The sequence below is a fragment of the Salminus brasiliensis genome, chromosome 8, assembly GCF_030463535.1.
Source record: "Salminus brasiliensis chromosome 8, fSalBra1.hap2, whole genome shotgun sequence".
In the NCBI taxonomy this organism is placed as follows: Eukaryota; Metazoa; Chordata; class Actinopteri; order Characiformes; family Bryconidae; genus Salminus; species Salminus brasiliensis.
In genome coordinates, this window is record NC_132885.1 from 39018619 (window position 1) to 39034787 (window position 16169).

The window sequence follows — 16169 nt, forward strand, 5'->3', positions numbered from 1 at the left end:
ATACAGCATCTCCCCCCTCACACACACACACACACACACTCACACCGGGGAGCGGGGGAGGTGCTGACGGCTGTGACAGGAGCGTGTACAGTAATCAGAAGCGCAGTTGCATCCTGTCCCCTTCCCTCTCCAGCCCATCAGGCTTCACCTCTTGGTTTCCTTCTCCAGATTAGCTCTCCTGTTTCCTGAGGAGCGATTAAGAGGCTGCACGGAGGCTCCTTTGGACTTGCTGTTGGCTGCAAGTCAGTGTTTAACATGGAGACCTACTAACTGTCCATGCACCAGTATTTCCTCACCTGTCCTAAAGCGGTAGTTTGGCCAGTAGTGGAGTATACACAGCTTTCTCCAGTCGGCTAGTTACAGGGCAGTGTAGCTAACGAGTCAGGGAGGTTAAGCAATCTTGAATACCTGGTTTCAGACATTGCATGACACAATTGTTTGTGGTAAACGGTGGCTCCTGTAGCTAGGCCTTAAGTCATCAAACTCTTCTGCAATAATGCTAACTTCTGCTCTATGGTGTTTCGAATGAAACGTAAGCACTAAGCTAACACAGCTCCACTATAAAAAAAATACTGTACAATTTACAGGAAATTACAGTCAATGTAAGTTGCCAGTAAAGTATTGTAAATTTACGGTGAGACGGTAAACTGTTTTAGTGTAATTTTACAGGACTACAAATCCCACTAACATCTGTAACTGTACCAAATTTACAAGTAAAATTACAAGTAAAAAACAATTGCCAGTGTGATACTGTAAATTTACAGTATGGTATTGTAAATCATTTCACAATTAAATAAAAGTACCCAGACAACCTTTCTGATTAGTGCTGTTTAATCAGGTGGCCCTAAAGAATCACCCATATGTCAGTGCACTGACAAAAACTTACTGTAAAATTTACAGTAAACTACAGACATTTTTAGTTGCCAGTAAAGTATTGTAAATTTACATTATGAGACAGTAAAATATTTTACGGTCATTTTACATAACCCTAACAAATACAGTATGATCCCGTATAAATGCAGTATACTAAAAATACAATAAGTCATAGGCACCTAATATTGCCTGTACCGTACTGTAAATTTACTGTACGATTTTGTAAACTATTTTACAAAAAATAAAAGTACCCGGAAACCCTTTCTGATTGGGGCTGTACAATCAGGTGGCCTTAAAAGCATCACTGACAAGAAACTGCTGTAAATTTTTCTGTAAAATGTACAGTAAATTACTGACAGCTGTAGTTGCAAGTTAAAAGTATTGCAAATGTACATTATGAGACTGTAAATGTACAGGACTAGAAATCCCAGTAATAACTGTAACAAATACAGTATGATCCCGTATAAGTGCAGCATACTAAAAATATATATATTTGTAAATTGTAAAAGTCACTGTCTACTAAAATTGTCTGTATGATTCTATACATTTACAGTATGGCATGTAAAGTGTTTCACTGTATTACTGTATTTTTACAGAACTAGACAATTCAGTAATAACTGTAAAGAAAACAGTATGATCCTGTACAGCTACAATAAATAAACAATGTGTTTATAGTTAAAGAGTACAGTAAATGTCTATTTACAGTAATTTCTTTGTAAAAAATAATATTAAACAATAGTCTGTCTGTCAATAATCAATCTGGTGTAAATGTATCGACTGACTGAAATTACATACAACATTTACAGTAACTGTGTACAGTAAAATATATACAGTTACATTACTTGTAAAAGTCTGTTTAGTTTCTCCTGTTTCTTCTTAATCTGTTAATTGGAGGCTTTCAGAGGGTGTGAAGCTGCAAAATATGCAGAAATATGCTGTAATTCCTGAATTCAGGCTGTTATTGTACATATTTACTGTAAAAATTAATTTTACAAAATGTAAATAAATTGTTTACAGAGTATGACCGGACTTTTGTTTGTTTAAGGATCATTTTTACAACCAAATCTTGAATATATTTAATGAGTATTACTACAATAAGTAGTCAATCAATTCAGTGTAGCGTATTTCACATGGGTGGCCGCAATCAGGTGGCCCTAAAGCACCACCCATGTGTCCGTGCAGTCCAGCACAGCATATGCACACTAATCTAATCCCACATATTCTCACTTAGAGTCACACCAACTTCAAGCACAACATCTGAGCGACTGCTCATTTAGAGACCAGGTAGCTGAGCTGAAACGGCCCACGCACTCTTCCACCCTCACAGAAGACTAGCGAGCCACTATTACTTCTTATTATTTCTAAAGCTTCTTAGTCGCTGTGGTTTATAGCAGCAAAACTGTTGCTATTGATTTCCTCTGCTAAATCACCTATAGCTGCAGGGGGGATTGGCCTGATGCGTCCACAGGCCTTCAGCGTACATCTGGAGGGAGCAGATTTCCTGTGCCATTCTGTCCTGCTGCTCAGAGACACAATTGCTATCCCACCCCCCACCACCACCACCACCCCCCCACTATCGCTCTCTCTCTCACACACACACATACATACATACACACATTTGTTTTTGTACCTTGTGAGCATTTGGGATTATACATGTACTATATCTTGGATTTCTTTTTGTTTATGTTTAAGTACCTATGTGAATCATGTATATTTAATACATACCAATATATTAATTAAGTGTTCCCTGTGTATGTACATATATATTTAATTGTTTGCAATTAACCAATCAAACTATTTAAATATCTCAACACAGCTAATATAATGAGTGCTTTCTCCAATTTCAGTTTTAATGGCGACTGCAGAATTACTCAGAATTACCCAACCCCTTAATCACGCGTCTTCAGTGCTTAGTAGAGCACTTTTCTTCTGTAAATGGATTGCACAGCCAGACACCAGCTTCTGGTAGTGTTCCTCATGTGCAGAGACCTCCAGTTCAACAGTATTCTCGCATGGCGTCTTCTAATCCCACCAAAGATTTTGGGGTTCAAGTTCTCCAGAATCTTCCAGGACTTCTTCTGAAACCGAGCCTCGGTGGACTTTGACGCTTCTATTCTGTGATGAAAATAAGCAACACATGAGGCCTTTTGATCAGCGGATCAGGAGATAGGCTAAAAGAGAAGGAATGAATTATCCGCAGCATGGCGGTGGCTCGGTGATGCTCTGGAGATGCTTTGCTTTGCTTTCTTTGGCAGTGGAAACCCGTGGGCAAGGTGGAGTTAATCAGATATCAGAGAAAAAACGTCACTTGAGCTTCCACCAGGACAATGATACCTCAAAGTCCACCAAGGCTTGCTTTCAGAAGAAGCCCTGGACGATTCTGGAGTGGCCCGTCACAGTGGCCTGACTTGAACCCCACCAACAATCGTTGGTGGAATTTGAAGTAGGTGGTTGTAGCAGCAAAACCAAGAGTGTTAGTGAACTGGAGGCCACTGAGGTTGAGGAACGGGGTACGATTCCTCAGGAACGCTGCCAGAAGCTGGTTTCACAGCAGGTCCTAACAGCAAAAGGGTGCTCTACTAAGCACTAAATATGCTGGTGAGGAAGGGGTTGAGTAATTCTGAGACTGCGGTCCTCATTAAATGTGGTATTTAGTGTTAAATTTGGAGAAAACTCTTTTTTTAGTTGTGTTAAGATATTTAAATTGGTCTTGTTTGATTGGTTTATTGGAAATAGCTGAAAGGTTTTAGAATTTGCTGCTAATAAACCTAATTTGCAATCAGGGTTGAATCATTTTGAGCACAACTGTATGTATTAACCTGTATGTAGTATTAATATATCCCATATGTGTTATATATTCCAATTCCTATGCGTAATAATAATAATAATAATAATAATATCCTGTATTTAATATAGGACAAAAAGTATGTAAAGTGCATATATGTCATAATATGTGCCATATACATTATTTATATTTATATAATATATTATCTATTTATGTAATAATATGCCCCATATGTTAAGAATCTATTTGTCAAAGTTACTTTCAAAGCCTAGCCTTAACACACACACTCTCTCTCTCACACACACACACACACACACTCCAATGCTGAGTTCTTTGCCTTTTGTCAGGCTTGTCGTGACACCCGAGCATCCGGCCTGCTGCTTTATCAGCCAACCTGAGGCCAGCTGTGACAGGCATGAGGAAGCACCCGAGAGCGTCCCAGTCACTGGATTTCCCCCCTGGCCTGACAGCCTGTCTCTCCTTCAGCCTGACAGCAGCTACTCTCATCACTCTGGGCCTCATTGATTAGCATTCAGGTCTTGCTGCAGCCATTGTGGGACTCCATGGTATGCTTTCGCTGGAAATGGCCCCTATATGTATCACAAGTCATATAGAGAACAAAGTGACAAACCGTAAACCTCAAACACCTCCTTCAAAAGAACATCCAGCAGAACCAAATAACAGAGCTGAAAAACAGGCCAATTCCAAAACCTCCAAAACTGCTACATCACAAAGCCAGGGAATTCGTGCTAGGCTACAAGCTAACGCTTATGTTTTTTGTACTGGAAAGCCAAACCCGGGGACACAAGTGGGGGCTAGGCTAAAAGCTAACCGCTAAGCTACAATCTCTTCAGCTTGCTAACAGCACATGGCACTGAGAGGACACAATGAGAGGACAGCAGCACTATCTGGACTGCCTAGCGGGCCGGCCTAGATGAGGCCTTAGCATTGTTTTTGTGGCTAAGCATCACTTCCAGGGTAACTGCATTGCTACCAGGGTGATGACTTCTCTATTGCAGCCGGCTACCGGCCTCACCACCATCGCTACTGCTCAGCTGTTTTTTTTAAATCACATGCCATGTTCCTAAGGTCCTGGACCCTTCACATCTAAAAACTAATAAATATGAGGTCAGGCTTGAGGGCAAGGCTTGAGTCCTTTACCAGGCAAGGTCACATGAAATGCTACAGGAACCAAAACAGATGCCATTTTATGTCCTAGGACCTTTTTCATAGTAAAGAACAGATATTTTGGTCCCAAACTCACCACTGTTGAAATGCCATTGACTATTCTGTAAAGCCAATGGCGGCTCGGCCTGGTTAAAAATAGGCCTGTCTGTTTTTTCTTGTTTACCCCAACCATAGCCACACACACCGACTATTTATACCTCAGACAAGAACGTAAATACTCAATCGATGCATTCTGTGGCGGCGGGATGTTTTGATGGACAGAGCATCTGCGAACTCACCAGCTAATTTGCAAAGACTGTGCTGGAAATACAATACATTAACCTTAACAGTTTGTTCCCCTTGTGGTTGGAAACAGGTTACTATAATTATGACTTTTAGGAAGTTTCCCATGAAAGCTGAAAGTGCGCTTCTGAGCTTTTCTGCAAACTCAGCGTTCTGATATTCTGCAATAATGCGGTTGTTTTTTGCCTTTACAGTAGCGATGTGACACTTTTAACCGTGGAGCTTTAACTACAGCTCTCAGAAGTGAAACTCTGATACATTTCCACCCTTTCAAAATGCTTCAAAATGACATCGCCACTGTAGGTTCATATCGGACCGCTCCATCTGTGCGTAATGATCTCAGTGAGTTGCTGTACTCTGATATTTAAATTGAACTTCCGTTCTGCCGCCTCGCACGACATCTGAAGTCTACTGACACCAGAACCCTCAACATGACCTAATAATGCCGTCGGTCGAACATGGTACAGCGCTAGCTTGGGTTTAGGGGGTCACACCTTATTTAAGGGGCGCCCGCATAGGGATTTCTTCACACATGCATAAGCATGCAGTCGCTTATAGGGCTGTTATGAAGCATCGTGGCCATAGAGGGAGGAGACTGAATCAAGATGAACTCTTTTTTTAATACCCTTCATTTAGAAAGCAACAATGAACAAGCAGGCGTCCAAATACTTTTGTCTATATAGTGGACTCAATAGTGGATCTCAAGCAGCTTTCACTTGCTGGGATACATATAATAGTCTATATATAAAGGGACTGCTAATTATATATCAGAGCACTGCAAGGAAAACATATACACTGACTAGCCATAACATTAAAACCACCTGCCTAATGCAGGGTCGGTCCCCATCGGGCCTACCAAAACAGCTAGGAGACGCAGAGGCATGGACTCCACAAGGCCTATGAAGGCGCCCTGTGGTATCTGGCACTGAGATACTTCAAGCCATGTAAGTTGTGAGGAGGGACCTTTCCTTGGAGCTCTTTTGGTATGTCCTGAACACTGTGCACTGAGGAACGCCCCACAAGACCTGCCTGATGTTTTGGAGATGTTCGGACCCAGTCGTCTAGACATAGCTAGCCACAGTTGACTCTGTGTCAAAGAGACTCAGATTCTATTGCTTGGCCTTTTTTCCTGCGTAAGATCTGATGGGTGCCACTGGAAGCATGGATGCAATCTTACTCACTTCTCCTGTCAGTGGTTTTAATGTTATGGCTGACTGGTTCAGGCTTTTTCCTGGTCAGGGTCGCGGAGAGGGAAACATTGGCTGCAGGGCAGGGATACCCCCCTTGGACAGGAATACCCCTAGTCCATCACGGGGTACCGCACACACACACACACACACACACACACATACACACATAGTGTAGCTAATCTGCCTATCCTGTGTTTTTGGGAGGAAAGCAACAATCCCACACATCTTGTCTAGCCCCTGTAGTGGAGAAGTATTGCCAATAGAATAGGACTCTATGAACTTACAGGCACCATGACTAATAATGCCAGGTGTGGGCCAGAGCGGTAGAAAGCCCCCCAGCATTGAGCTGTGGAGCAGTGGAACTAACTGCGTTCTCTGGAATGATGGACGGTGCTCCATCCTGTACTTATGGGATGAGTTGGGGAGTTGGGGATGATGAGGTCCATATGCTCATCCATAATATTCAATCTGTCTTGTCACCGAATGCAATCAAATCCTCACAGCAGTGCTCCTCCAAATTCCCCGAACAGTAGAGACAGTTACTCCAACAAAAGCAGGATAAATTGATTTCGGAAGAAACTATGAATAAGCAGGTGTCCCAATACTTTTGTCCAACACCCGACTTGTTTTTCTAAGTACTTATATTATAGTGCAGGAACATTTTTAGGCTTAGGCATGTGTCATAAGGCCCTTATGAAGATAAAGTCTTCCTGTATATGGCATGCCGATCAATCTGCGCTGTTAACAGGCCCGATATTCCGTCCAGTGCTTTGTTTATGATATTGTTATTGAAAATAATACCAAAGAAATTCACAGCTTGTTCATCATTATCTAAAAAAAACAACACAAAAAACTCCCACAGTCTCACCGATGACGATTTGATTTCTTGATTTTTGTCACCGGCGAGAAAGACGCTGAATGTGCAGAAGCCGAGGTTTCATTCTCACCCTCGCCTTGATGCGACCTTTGAAGCCCACTGTTGACTGTTTGCCCGTTTTCAGGTTGACTAACAGGCTCATCTCGCTTTTGCTTCTTAATGGGATTTAGTCACCTAAAGGCCCACTAGAAGTGAATGCCAGCCTCACAATGGCTCCGCCGCTACTGAGTCAAGTGGCGACTCTCTCCCACACTTCAGGTGGAGTGCTTGGGTTGGAATGAGTGAGCGCGAAGCTCCTTCGAGCACTTCAGACACTCTGGGCCAGGGGGACGTAGCGCGCTGCTCGTAGGCCGCATTGTTGCCCTTTTTTGTCTGGCGATTGGTTCAGTTCTGTGGCCGTCGGGCTGGGCTTTGTTGTTTTATGGCCGGCTTGGAGAGAGATTAGTCACTCGCCAAAATGCAGACACTGTTAATCACAGGCCTGCTGCATTTTTAGAGGTTTTGTCAACAACTGCCAAGGAATATTTACTGGCGGGTTTTGTAAACAGTTTAATGAGAGATTCGCGGGATACAGAGGATCGGCTGGTGAGAACTAGAGCTGTTTACATTTTTGGGGGTTTTTTGGGGCTAACTTACTTAACACGTACCTTAGGTTTAGTGCTTTACATGCTGAACCATAAAATCTCCCAGAAATTGCTTTGTCTTAGACGATGATGCTGTTTTAACATTTTCAAGCCAATTTAAAAAAAGTTATAAATAAAATGAAAAAATATATATGTAATAAAATCCACTATTAGACTCTGTTAAGTCTTCCTGATGTGACTGATAATATTATAACTGTTAATAATTAACACAGATCATATTACAGACCGTGGTGTTCAGGTATTTTTTAGGATGTGAGACACATTTAAACCAGATCCAAATCCTTCCCGTTCCACAGTTCCTCAAAACTCCTCCCAGTACAACCCAAACACCAGTAGTAATGCAGCGTAATGAGTAAATTTGCATATTCCTATAACCCAGGGTAAACACATGTGGCTCTTTGAAGCAGGTTAACCAGTGGTTGATGTAGATGCATGTACATGTAGACCAATAGTGATGGCGAGAAGGCGGGGCTTAAACACAGCTGTGAGAAGTCCTGCTATGCAGGAAAAAGGCCCGAATGTAGCAGTGCCGGTACTGTAGGTCGTGCATACCGGCCCACTTTGGGCCCTGCTTAGGTTCTGTAGAAATAAAGGTTCTTGGAAAAAAAGGGTTCTTCAAAGAACGATTCTCTGAAAACTTCTTTTACCCAGTGGTTCTAGATATTAGCTGTGATGTTTTGATGGAGAGTGTAAGTTGCTGAACCGTTCCGAAAGCATCTGCAAAGGAACCCTTCTCTTAAACGTCCTCTTTTGGGCCCTGGTTCTCAGGACTACCCATAGCTGTCCACACTCACACTCTCAGGCCCAGGCTGGAGCCTGTAGGCAGAAAGAGCTTCTCGCTGTAGGAGAGCTGATCTAGGAATGTTCTTGACAGCCAGATCATGAGTTTCATGAGTACAAGCTATTCACTAAACCGTTCAGAACACCAAATACCTGGGAGAGATGAGAGGGTAATGAGCTGGGTAGGACTAGCTGGTGAGACACCGAGGACTTTGCTTTGATTGCCACTGATTTAAGGAACCAAAAGTAGTTCTTCTATAGCATCCCCTTTTTGGCACCTTTATTTTTAAGATTGTAGGAACTGCAACTCCTTGAGTGGCAAATGAGAACTTCAAAGAACCTTCTGTGACCCTTCAGGATTTGTTCAAGGTGCCGATTAACCAATGTTGTCCAATTAAATGAGTATGTTCTCGGCCAGTTCTCTTAAATACTCTGAAGTACTTCTAAAGAAAAGCTCACGTAGGCAAGAGATGGCATCATAGGCTAAAGAACTACGTCCATTGGTTCTCAATGCTCATTGTCCAGCTCATTGTCCAGTCCAGTCCAGCTCTCAACAGAACCGCACCAGTTCTTTAGCGCTCTTAATGGCTTACTTCAGGTGTGCTGGGAGCTGAGATCGAGCAAAAATGTGGAGCTTCTGGAGGTACTGAAGGCCAGTTTGAGAACTAATGCCCTAAATAACTTTTCACACTTTTTTTAAAGATTATTTTATATCGTTAAAAAAATAAATAAAAAACTTACATACAAACAAAAACTTACATTTTAAGAATATAAGATAAAGATATACTGTACAATAAAATTCTTATTTAGCTAATACTTAATTGAATTAGTCATTTTTAGTCTATTTTGGTGTTCTCATATTTAATTTTTTCTTAATATCATTATTATTTCATAATGTTTTTAACAATATATTTATAAAAATAATAATTTCGCCACCCTAGATCCCTTCCTCCAGCAAATCTCTCATTAAACTGTGCCCAGATGGCTGACCACTGTCATATTTTTTTTGGGGGGGTGGGTAGGGGGTGCCCATTAGTTGAGTTTTACAGGCAGGAGATTAGGAAAGCTATCGAGGCTATATTTGGGATTAGGTATATTCTGTAATGGGTAAACCTTTATCTTATGACAGTACGTCAGTTAGTAGAGAGGAATAATAAACAGCAGATTAAAAATACTACTGGTACCTATTAAAAACAGCAGTTACAAGGCGACCCCTCCCCTCTTCATCCCAACAAATAAACAACACTAAAAAAACAACAACAAAAACAAAACTGGCAAACAGAAATCACAAAAATGAAACAAAAAAAGTCAAATATTCAAATTCAAATTCAAAAAACCAAAAATGTACAGAATTGTTCATGAAAGGTTCCACACAGGAGCACCAGAACTATTATGATCAAACACCTTCGAAAAAGTGACCCCACTAAACGTTCTGCAGCAAAATCAACCAAACACTGACTGAATAGTGAACCAGTGGTGTCCAGAGAGTGGACGCTGGCACCCAGCCAGCACAGAATTACAGAAAAATGATAACTTGCTCATTTCTGTAAACTGGTTGTTTTTTTACACTGAATTTGAATTCGGAAATTTGACGTTAATTTTGTGTTTTTTTTTGTTATTATTAATTTTTTTTACTTTTTTTCATTTTACAGTAAAACTACAAAGAAAAAATGCAGCTGGTGTTTTGAAATTTTGCAAAACTTGCAGATATAAGACTTTGCTCCAACAGTGACCATACATTATAAGGCCTCTATGAAGATCGAGGAGATTTTGGGACATGGACATTACCGTAGTGTCTGGATCAGCAGCTCAGGAGAGTTCTGGACAATGGTCCTTAATTTGCACTGTTCGATGAATATGAACACAATGTAATTTTTTTATATCTTTCAATATTTCTCCTTAAATTTCCCCCAAAATAAACAGAATCGACTGTAATACGTCTTCGGTATATTACTGTTTTGCATTCGCCAGCGGCCAGAAATGTGTGGCTTGGCGTTCCTCCATCCCCTGGAAAACAAGCCAAGGTGTGTTGCAGAGAGGATTTACAGCCAGGGCTTATGTGCATCCTGTCATGGGGCTGTGATAATGTAGTGTGTGAGTGTGTGTGTGTGTGTGTGTGTGTGTGCGAGCATCAGAATGTCAACACCTGGCGCGGATCGCCCCGTGATGGGACGAGAGCAGGTGCGCGAGACCAGGGCAAACACCCCAGACTCTCGAACAGGTGCTGAAGTTTGGGGTTTCAGTTCCCGGTCTGAGCGCTCGCTCACGCCACAGGCATTAGCGGCCGAGCCTCCAGCCTGTGCGGCCTGCAGGCTGTAATAGCCGGTTAGGTACACAAATCCCAAGCCGGACTACAAATGTTAATAGCTGGCTAGGTACGGTAATCTGCGATTGGTGACATTTGGTCTACCTTAATCTGAAGATGTATTAGAGGGGGTTAGAGAGAGATGGATGGCGAGGGAAGGGATGGGAGGAATTACTCTAATCAGAGTAAGGGCAATGGTCGTGTAAAACCACTCGTTAAGCTTAGGATAGGCACAGTCGTCTCCCCCCTCCTCCGTCTGCACAGTGGGGGAGCCTACATCTGGATGTCAATGGGGGTCCAAATGTAGGGTTCTTGTGTGGGGGGAAAACAAGGCCCAGCACAACATATAGTTCACTCTTATAAATAAAGAGGCATCTTTCTCGGTCGCTAAATCATACAGGCATCAACGCTGGACAAATCTGGACATCCAGTTGTAATTAGGACCAGGATCAAATTTCCAAGCTTTATCTCTACTCAGCTGCCAGCAAATCTCTAAAGATCTGGACTTTGTGGATGACCATAAAACAGGGGAACGCTATAAGGCTCAAAGGAACTGTGGAGGTCAGGATTTCATCTGAAGACTCTTGTACTTCTATGCTGGTAAGAAAGGCAAATCAAGCCCCATGCCATATGCTGTACGCTGTAGCTTGACGTGCCCCTTCCCAAAAGCCCACCAACCAGAAATATCCAGCCAATAGCGTCATAAGGGGGGCAGCGTAAGGGGGACCAACACAAACTATGAGAGCCGATACAGAGCTTCTGTCTCTGACCAACTAGAAGTAGAGGTGTCTAACAGACACAGTGTTTAAACACTCCAGCAGCACTGCTGTCTCTGATCCACTCGTAACACACTCGCCACCACCATGTCAGTCCGTGCCACTGCAGTGCTGAGAACGACCCGCCACCTACATAATACCTACCTGCTCTGTGGTGGTGGTCAGTCCTGTGGGGTCCTGACCATTGAAGAACAAACAGGGTGAAAGGAGGCTGATAACAGAGTCTGCAGAGAAACAGATGGACACAGTCTGGACTTCTGGAGCTACACAGTGCTCCTTCATGGTCGGTGGATACTCCATATGACAGCTGCAGTATATAACATAAGCAGAAATCAATAATCAGTTATATCAGTTATAGAAAAATACAAATGAAATGATAAATGAATGAATGAATGAATGAATGAATGAAATCGGAAGGAACAGAAGTAAAAGGGTACGCCGTGTCCTGAGGCAAAACCAATGCCTTAATCAGCTGAGAGAGACATAGAGAGAGAGATGGTTGGCTTGCCTTGACTTTGTGAGGTGCTGCAGTAGGCTCTCGGAGATCCTGACCATGCTGAGATTAGAGGGCAGAGTCCAGGTCAGCAGGTCAGTCCTCACTTAGAGAAATCCATAGACCTTTAACACGCTTGAAAGGTTGAAATATAAATAGTAATATATATATTAAGACATCGGCTCAGTAGTGAAAACAGTGCTTTCAGCAGGACAAATGAAAGGCCTCCGCACCTTCAGCACCTTGTGAAGGTGCAAGAACAGGGGGCTTTTTAGAATTAATATATAAATATAAATATATATAAATGCATATAATGTATCTAATATGCATAAATATATATAATGTATGTTTGACTATAAGCTGGGGCGACCATCGATTGCTCTCTGAAAGAAAATCTCTCCCAAGACACCAGTGTAATCACCTCCGTGGATCCTCATCCACGAGCGCAAATCCTCCTGTACGTTGTAAGCTGATAGAGCAACCATATGCCCCTGAATATCATTCATTCAATTTCGGGTGAAACCCTGTCTCGGCCTCCCCTCCCCAAAATAGTGTTAGATTTCCATGGCCTTGGAATTAAGGGCCTCCAGGATTAGGGTATAGACCTAGCCATGTCCGTCCCTCCACCTCCACCCTCCCCCCCACCACCCGTCTCTTGTTCCTTCTCTCTTTCTCCCACTCATGCCTGTATTACGCCGATAGATCGACTCAGATTAGCGATGTGTTTATGTTGACAGCCGCTGAAGCTGGATTAGATCATGCATGTGGGCCACAAAGGGTGTATGTGTGTGTGTGTGTGTGTTTGGGGGAGTGGGGGGGTTATATCTGTGTTTGTGTGTATGTGTGTGTAGGTGTGCGTCTATCATGGCCGAGTCAAGCCTGGCATGCTGTTGACCTGTTGTAGGGCTGGGTCACACTTCGCTGCAGTCGCTTGGCTGATTTGTAGGGCGCACTTGTATTATTGTTGCTTATAAGGTTGAAGGAAAGTATTAAAGGGGAAGTTCAATGACTTGTCAAGCTTTCTGCATTAATATTGTTTATTAATATTAATAATAAAATGTGTTGTTTAGGAGCAGAGGTGTCTAGTAGCGAAGTACAAATACTTCTATAAGTAGAAATGTTGGTTATCTAAACTTTAAAAGTAATTATTATTATTTTTCAGTTGACTTTTTACTCCTACTTTTTACATTTTCACCCAATTATCTAAACTTTCTACTCCTTACAATTTAAAAACAGCCTCGTTACTCCCATTTTATTTCCCTTTGTTTTCATTCCGACTCGTCATCCTTCAAAAATAAATAAATAAATAATAATAAATCTATCCAGATTGGATGAAAAGTATAAACAGACACCATTCTGACTCCCTATTGGTTCATAAGCGACCCATCACACCTGCACACGTCCCGTCCCTCTCCAGCGAGCTCACAGCAGACGTCTGTAGTCTAGTATGAAGACTGTGTCCGTGGCAGAGACTCAAGAGAGCTGCAGTGAAACGTCCCGACTGAGCCCCACATTTACACTCCAATAAAGCTTATTGATCACACGCCTCTGAAGTCTGACTTTCTGCAGCTTTACAGAACTTCTAGACAACGACTCCTCATATTTTCCTCCATGAAGCTCATGTTGATGCTCAGTAGAGCACAGAGACGCTCCTTTAATAGAGCTGATATTACTGAAATGCTTCATTTTCAATGGGCAGATCTGCAACATCAACATTTTAATAGAACATTAGAATATCAGATATTAATATTATTATAGAACGTTCTCCTCATTATGGCTTTTAGAGAAGTTGTTTTTTTTTTTTTTGGGGGGGGTGGTGGTGGTAGTGCACTATAGACCCCTGTGGCGCGGCCTAAGCTTTCGGCCTTTGTTTTCCTTCCATTACTTTTACTTTTCTACTTGAAGTGGTTCTGAAACCAGTACTTTTACACTTTTACTGGGGTAAAAAGCTTAAGTTGATACTTCAGCTTCTATAGAAGTTTTGTAAAACCTAGTATCTCCACTCACTTCATCTGAACTTCCTTTTTCATATTTACCACTATCATAGCCTTATCAACATGCTGTATAAAGCTCTGGAGCTCTGGAGATTCGCTGGTGGTTTTAGGTAGCGAATAAAATGGCTCTATTTGGCTATACTGCAACCGCTGGTTCCTATCATCACCACTGTAAATACATCTGGCAAGGTAATTTACTCTACAGTAAACAATTTCACACCAAAACACTCGACAATTCGACAATTGAATCATGATTACATTCACCATCTGGACTCAATCGCCAAAAATGTTCGTTCAACCTAACAAATTGTCGCTGTTATTTTTGCTAATAAGGAATCATGGTTAGCTAGGGTCTGCTAGGCTTGCGCTTTAGCCGCCGCTAGCTTTCGCTGGTTTGTGTATTGTGTGAGTGTGTGGACTATAGCTTTCAAATTGCTCTCAGGCCACATGTTTGTGGACACCCCTTCTAATAAATGCATTCAGCCACTTTAAATTGCACCCATTGCTGACACTGATGTGCATATGCACACACACAGCTAGTCTAGTCTCTGTAGAGAAGTACTGCCAATAGAATAGGACTCTCTGGAGCAGATAACCATGAACCTATTATCACCATGCCTCCTAATAATGCCAGGCGTGGCCTAGAGGGGAATAAAGCCCCCCTAGCATTGAGCTGTGGAGCAGTGGAAATAACTGTTTTCACTGGACTGGATGGTGCCATCCAGTAGTTTGGGGATGATGAGGTGGGGTGGTGACCATCCAACATCCTGACCTCACTAATGCAATCAAATCCACAAAGCCTTCCTCCCTGGACAGTACCTCGAACAATGAACGAGCAGGTGTCCCAATACTTCCCGCCCATATAGTGCGGGTGTACGACAAAGTCAAGTGTAGCCTCCATGACCTCGAACGTATTGTTTTGTTAGCTTTTTGTTGTGAAGTCGGTCAGAAAGCATCATGTGAATCAAAAGAGTGCAATCAACTCAGTGAACAGTGATTCGCTTAGCCTGGAGATGGTAGCTACCAAACCCTGCGCTTGTCCAGCCAAGCAGCACCTAGCAGAAGCAATCAACCTGTAATGTACATGTGGGAACAGAAATACAGTTGCAAATGCATGTATCAAACCACAAAAACCCCACTCGGTCGCTACCCAGAGTTCCCCTCGGATGCCACAGTATGTAGGAGTCATGTAGCATTAATAACACCACCCCTACAAACACCTACACACTCTCATTACGTAGACATTGTAAGGCTTGCCTTTGCAAAGGGCTAGCTTTACCGAACAGTACAGTCTGAAGCTAAGCTATGCTAAGGACAACTGGAAGGTCAATCGAGTGAATAGGCTGGTTCTCTCTGGTCTGGTCTTTCTGCATTCCCATCTCACCTAGTCAAACGGCTCATGTACACAACTGTGCTACTAGCAATGTCGCAAGACGTGTGGTCATGCAGCAAACGTGTGTGTATGTGTGCAAGAACTCACATGGTTGCAGTGTGGTCAACCTTTCCCCAGGTCCTTGATGACTCGCTCTCTCACTTCTCCTTTCCAATAACTCACTGATTTACATTGACTTCGCCTGGACTTGACACCCAAGTGACTGTCGTGGGTGTTAACGGCTAACAGAGTTTGTTCTAGTCGTGGTTAAAAAATGTCTTCTTAGGAAGAATAACTGCACTCCAGGTACACTAGCATGCATTAAATACGAGTGCCTATATGTGAGCATCACTGAGGCCGCGTTGCCAAGGCTTTATTGATAACTAGGCTAATCATCCTAGCTAATGCCGGCTAGGTCCAGAAACCTTAATAATGTCTTTTTTAGACAAAACAACATGTTGGCACATCGTACACTGAGGAGAAAAGATGTTGTGTAGAAGGCAATACGTTCATATCACCTTCTAATGGTTTGCTGGTCAGCTCCAGTGCCTCCATTCCCTTCTGTTCTACAAAAATTCTTCGCAGTGGAAACCAGATGCAGATCTAGACC